Source organism: Belonocnema kinseyi, chromosome 3 (genome assembly GCF_010883055.1).
Source record: "Belonocnema kinseyi isolate 2016_QV_RU_SX_M_011 chromosome 3, B_treatae_v1, whole genome shotgun sequence".
Classification (NCBI taxonomy): Eukaryota; Metazoa; Arthropoda; class Insecta; order Hymenoptera; family Cynipidae; genus Belonocnema; species Belonocnema kinseyi.
This window is the reverse complement of record NC_046659.1, coordinates 43173443-43180394: the sequence shown is the minus strand read 5'-3', so window position 1 is coordinate 43180394 and position 6952 is coordinate 43173443. Positions and strand designations below refer to the sequence as shown.

At 29.5% G+C, this 6952-nt stretch overlaps 1 protein-coding gene across 2 annotated transcripts in view; it reads right to left on the bottom strand.

Moving 5' to 3' along the window:
* LOC117169104 overlaps window positions 1-6740 on the bottom strand; it is a 293285-nt gene extending 286545 nt beyond the window's left edge. The window contains exon 1 of one of the 2 annotated variants that reach the window (XM_033355248.1): window positions 6498-6740. The gene's annotated coding sequence lies outside the window, so the exon portion shown is untranslated. The remainder of the gene's footprint in view (window positions 1-6497) is intronic. The other variant, XM_033355249.1, reaches the window with a different exon arrangement.
* Between the last annotated feature and the right edge of the window lie 212 nt (window positions 6741-6952).

Genomic DNA, 6952 nt, shown 5'->3' with positions numbered 1-6952 from the left:
CTGAATAAAAAGTTTGTAACATTTTGAAATGTTCAAGCATTTTTATCAAATTAATCTTTCGCCTGACAAACAAAGCCACTGATAATAAACAATGAAGTTCTTGAAAGTATTTTTTTGCAAATATATATAGCATACCTTAAATTTCGTTTTAAAACACTATAAATCTGTAAAAGTAGAGGAGAGTACTCGAATATGAGATATTCTCGTAATATGAGAAAACGGGATATCAGCTAAACTAAGAGACCCACTCTGTTGGTTCTATCACTAACTTGTAGCCCTTGAAGAAAGAGTAATTTCGTGGTATAGTCCACTTTTCATTGGGCTTCTAATTCTAAAGATTATAAGCGAACTTTTTATGAAATCGATGGTGGTCGAGTTCTTGGAAGGGAATTCTTTAAACCCTATTTATTATTCATTAAATATGTATTTAGCAGTAAAGTTTGTCTGGAGTGATGGGAATTGAATAATTAAGTAGGAAAATATCGATAGTGTTGAAGTTTTTCATTGTACAGGTCAGGTATAGTAAGTGCATAGATGCACGGTATGGCTCTCATAATATGAGATACCTGTGGTTTTTATAACACTGTGGCTGCGGGGGGGAAATTGGTTACAAACGTGTTTTTGACTACTGCGAAAACTTATACTTCGGAAACATAGAATGAAGTTTTCCATTAAAAATAATACTTTATTTTGCATTTTGTTAGCTATTTCCTGGGGTATCTCATATTATGAGAATAGTTTTACGAGTTTGGAAAAAGCACTTTTTACATTTTTTGTATTTTCAGCATAAAAAAAATTTTCAATCAAATTTTTTATTGTAGCTTCTTATGACACACTAAATTTCCTTTGAAATGACCTATATTACTTTTAAATTTAGTACATACAATTCCGACAATCGCGCCAAACAGAGTTGGTATCTCATATTTTGATACTCTCCTCTATATATGCATTTTGGCTACAAACTGTATATTAATTAAATGCAATCTGTAACGGATAAACATATGTTATAATAGTTACTTAATTTTAGCATTTCAGAGACAAATTTAAGGTATTATAATTGACAATATACTATTTTTTTGTTTCTAAAGAAATCTCGAAATTCTTTATAACATGGATAAATTGGCTTTATCCTCTGCGTGATTTTATACAGAATTTTGAATTTTCATAGCATTCAACATTTTAAAGAGAAAAATGTTTAGCTCTGTCATAATTAAAATAAATAAAACTTATCAGTTATTAAAAAATAGGTGAACATGAAACTTTTTCTGATAATGTAATAAAATTATAAGTCATAATGTATGATTTATAGCATATAAATAGCTATGTAATGATATAATATTAAAAAATTTAATTTTAAAAATATATAATTAGTTTTCATTATATAACTATTCACTAATAATTGTGAATCATTAGAATAATCATATGATAAACACTTAATATTCGAGTGGTAAGTAGAAAAGCAGTACATCGTTTACATTTATGGTAACTCGTGTAATTGTAACTGCGGTGGTAACTTATTTTTAAAATTCTCTAACTTAAGCAATTATCGACGCGGAACGTCTGAAAAATGCCGAAAGCTACGAAGTAACTCCGAGGAGTTGACCCACAAACCAAGAGGGCGCTTTTAGCAGTCCGATTTTGACGGAGTCTCTTATTCCATTGCATGAGCTTTTCTATTCATATCTGATAATACTTTATTCGAATAAAATTCTAAAAATGAATGATGAGATAAAATTTTCACTTTTAATTGCTCTAATTGCAATTTCCGAATGTTAATCTAAAAATAGATGTCTTTCCCCAGTTGTGGTAAGGTACTATATCAGATGGAAATATGCAAGCTGCCATTCTGGTTCCCCGCCAAATTCAAAATCGCTAAATTGATATCAAATTATATAAATACACTTACATGATTTAGACTATTTATTTTTAAATTATACTGAAGCATTGTTATAAAAACATAAATTATAAATAAAATTACATGTGATATAATACATGAAATATTTAAATTTGACTATATGATTTTTTAACCCACACATTTGACAAAAAGTAGATCTTGCAAAAATTATGATTGCAAACAAAATTTTACTCAGTTTATAAATAGGCATGCGCTAAGATTATAATCATATGATTTTGTAAATAAATATTAAGAAATAATAAAATAATAATAATACACTATAGGTCAAACATTAATACAACCCGGTAATAAGCGTAGAATAGAGAAAAATTAATATTTTCAGATTTCAGCGCAAAAGTGAAGATTATTCTATTATTTGGAATGCGCGATTTTTCCATCTGTCTAAAATGCCACAATAAGACTAACATACCTCCTAAACTTATTCACTTCTATTTCCATAGCGACCGCCATACAGTTTTCTATTCTCTCAAAGAGAACGTGTTTTTAATATATTTAATTCCTTCTAATTGTACCGGTAACGCACCACACAGAGATATTTTTCATTCCTCAGAAGTGGTCATATTTTGATTTTATTTAATTCCTTCTGATAAGTTCACAAAATATGTGTAATAAGTTGTTTTAATTCCTTCATGTGGAATGCAAATTCTGAAATATTAATTCCCACTAATTCAACTCTTTTTCTCTAGAGTTAAAATTATTTAAATTCACGCATTTGCATATATTTCTTTGTTGCAGTTTTTAAGACGTTTAAATAAATTATTAAAATATAAATCAACATAAATTTGAATATTTTTTGAATTTATATGTTATAAAAAGATTTAATAATGAAAAATAGATTAAATAAATGCTTTCGTTAAATTTTACTAAGTCGTTTGAGAGGAATAGGATTTGCACTTTTTCTATTCCCATTGGGGGATTTTTAGACGGAAGAAAAACCGCGTATTCATAGGAATACACATTCTTAATTTTTCTCAATTCAACGCTTGTTACTGGGAATACTTTTTCAAGAGTATATAATGATAGCTATTTATATTTCACATCATACGTCCTTTTTATTTGCGTGGGTTAATGTGCGTCGATCTGTAGAAAAACGGGTTCCTAACATTACTTTCTTCCGGATCTCATTTCGCTTTGATATATCAAAAAAATGCCCATAGGCAATTTAATTAAATGTAAACATAATCTTCAGACCCTTTATATTTGAATTATATTATGATAGTCATACATATTAGTAATAACTTCGTATAATCTTGAATTTAAATTCGGTTTCCATTTGTCGCATCTACAATTTATGATCCACATTGACAGTCTTTCTCTTCGCCCTAGTAGAAAAAGGTAAAGTTTAAATCCATCCTCGCTTCTATTTTTACAAAGCGGAGCACTGCAGCAGACCATTTTTCTTATATTCTAAACTTAATTTTAATTAAACTATACGACATGCTTATCGCACTATAGTACCTTAGTTGTGGCTGTTCCTCATCTGTCGATTATATTTGTTCTTCCCTTTAATTCCTTTTCGCGCAGGAGGATTTTTGGTGTAAAAAATAAGGAAGCAATTAAGGAGGGGGGGTTACCTTTACAATTTCCAAAAAACTATTTTTTCTTTTTTTCTAATTTTGAATGTATAACACGTTAAAAAAAATGTAAAAAGGAAAATATTAAATATTTATGGAGATATTGTCAAAAATGTCAGAGTGCGCATACCGTCACTAATCAGGTAGTCGGAGCGCTTAGGTCGGAGCAATGTTTCTTACACAATCAGTTTGTTTATTTTTTTGTCCCATAAATTCTAGGAAGGCTGATTACTACGTTACTACGTTTAATACGTTTAATACGTTTATTACGTGGACCCGGAATCGCCGATTGATCGGCAAGTCACTGAAACTAATAGTTATACCGTAACGAATCTTTAAACGTGATTATCACGAAATTGTCTTTTCAAAAACTGCTCGTGCTGTAACTTAAAAAGTTATTGGCCGATTAGGCTGAAATTTGCAGGGGTTTCTCTTTATGGTACTATCGGAAGGATATACCTAAAAGTTTAAAGATATCGGGTTATTCAATCATTTTTGGGGAGTCAAAACTGTTGAAAAAATGGTAGAAAATTTGGACCTTCGATTAAACAGCCGATATACATTTTAATTTTCAAATTTTTTAGTATTTTATAGGTTTATCCTTCCCTTTAACACATAAGTAATGGAACAGAAAAACCTTTTTTATATCAGATAAATGGAAAAATGTTGACTGTTGTAGCAGTTTTCGATTCCTCGGAGCAGACGCTTGAAGAAATATTCTACAGGGTCGCCATTTTGTAAAAAAAAACCACATGTTTTTTTAAACTTTAACAATGTAAGAAAAAGGTGTTAAAATTAATAAATGATCTAGTTATTTTATCAATTTAAAAAAATGCATTAAAATTGATTGACTTTACCCTTTCTAAAGATATCTCCCCCCTTAAAAAGAAAAAATAATTAAAAATTTTACATTTGGTCTTCTGATCTTCTATTGTCGTGGATAACATTATAGACCTATAATGATTTTCCTATAATTTTTTCGCGATTACAGGAATAATGATTAGAATAATTATAGAGCAAATTGTAGAAAAATAATTATAGAAATTAATAATATTAAAATAATTATGGCAAAAATTAGAAGGAGGTATAAATGAATCATTTATTTTGAACTACTCACACAATAGTACATAAAAATTGACATATTTAAAGAAGCTTTGTTTAAGAATGATGGTATGAAACTTAAAAGCTAAGGGTATCTTCTACTTTTTGCAATAATTATTTGAGTACTTCTATATTGTTTATTTATATAATTATTTTATTATAATTTTTTCTATAATTAATCAAATAATTAATTTCCTTATTAGTCGTAAAGTCGTGCAAAAATTATTATAGTAGTTTCATTACTTATACTTTTTCCCAAAGGATAGCTGGAAGGTCTGTATACTATATATAGTCTATATACTATATACTAGCCAAACTTTCTAGGGATTGAAGAGAAGTGTCTACGAAATAAAACCATACTAATAATGTTTATTTCCAGCGCACCCTAACTCACCCCGCAGCCACCAAATATGACCAACAATAAAAAAACTACATTTTTACGTATCATTGTGACTTTTTAGCAATTTCCGTCTCCTTTTCTATACAAGTAATTACTAATGGACAATTTTAATATTCCCAGGTCTTTTTGAACAATTTTCAATTGTGTAAAGAAATATAATTTATTTGAACACTGATTTGTTGCCAAAAAATGTAAAAAATAATTGTGTTTTCTGATTGAAATGTAATTATTTATCATTTTTAGGATTATTAGATGGTTTTAAAAATATGATGTAATTATTTAAACAATTATTTACTGTCTATATTCAACATTTTTAAAAATTGAGCCAGAGATAACAACTTTCTTTTCACACAAATATGCTTTGACACGTTTTGTCGAATGATTAAATAATGTTGATACGTTTGTCTTAATGTTTAATAAATTTATATTTGTTTAAACAAGCTTTATTTGCTCAAGCAGTTCTTTTTCGCTAACTAAAAAATTGAAGTAAATTAGAACACATACAATTATGTTTCTGACTGTAGAGTTTATAGAAAGAATACGTTAATCACTTTGTAATTGTTTGAAACAATATAATAATAAATAAATAGAAATTTGTTAAACATTAGAAGAAATGTCTCAAAATTATATACTTATTCAACACAACGTAGCACAGGATACCAATTTGGAAAAAGAAGACATTTCTGGCTCTATTTTTAGAAATTTTGATAATTAACAATAAATAATTGTTTAAATAATTACATAATATTTGTAGAAAAATTTACTTTGCCAAAAAATGACAAAATAATGCATTTCAATCAGAACATACGATTCTTTTTTACATTTTTTTGCAATAAATAATTGTTTAAATAATTCACATTTATTTAGAAAATTGAAGATTGCTTAAAAAGTCTTTGTGAATATTCAAAGTGTCCATTAGTAATTATTTATATGAAAAAGATGACAGGAATTGCTAAAAAGTAACAAAAATACATAAAAATGTAGTTTTTGGATTTTTGAGGGGCTGCGTGGAGGGTGAGGGGGGTTGGAAATAAAAGTTATCAGTATGGTTTTATTTCGTTCACTCCTCTTCAATCCCTACAAATTTTGGTACACGAACTGCCCGGTGGGACATGTTAATATTCGAATTTTGAAAATCGAAAAATTGAAAATTTTCTTTCTCAGAAAATGGAAATGGGGGGGGGGGGCGAAGCCCTCTAGAGTGAAAAAAATTGTGCTATGCATGCATGTGCGCGCGCGCTTGTGTGTGTGTGTGTAATTATGTCATTTAAAACCACAAAAATGTATAATTTTCACATTTTATATATTTATGTATTTCCCTTCTTCAACAAATTTGTGAATAACACTAATTTATTAACAAAATTCGATTATTCAAACCAATTGAGGGTAATTATTAGTCTACAAAATTAAATCAATTGCACTTATTCCTGAAAATTACTTAAATTGAGAAATAATTACCTAACAGTTTATTTCACTCTATCCATTCCTTTGTATACATGTAACTTACGCTCTAAAAATATACGGCGAAATTTCGCACATACAAACTCTTCAGGTGGGTTTCCGTATGCGCGACTGGAGCAGCGCTACTGAAATCGCGCGTTTCATTTTATGTCTGCTTCTCACTGAATCTTATGGCGCCCTTTCCTAATGTGCGAAACCCGACGCGCGACGGTAGGGACCCCGAGGACGGCTATAAATCGCGGCAACTAGACCAGTGATCCCAGATCTGAAACGAGATGTGGTCCAATACTATGACAGGGCTAGGTCCGTGTGAATATAGTAGGAGACGCTGTAAATGACTGAGTTGCGCGCACGACCCATTTCTCCTCTTCTGAATTTGAAAACTCGAAGGTGCACGAATGCCGGTGGGGGCACTTCGGCGATTCTATTTATATATCTATCTGCTAACAGCTAACTGCTTTGAAATAAATTCGGCATTTTGGGATTTTAATATTTCCAGAT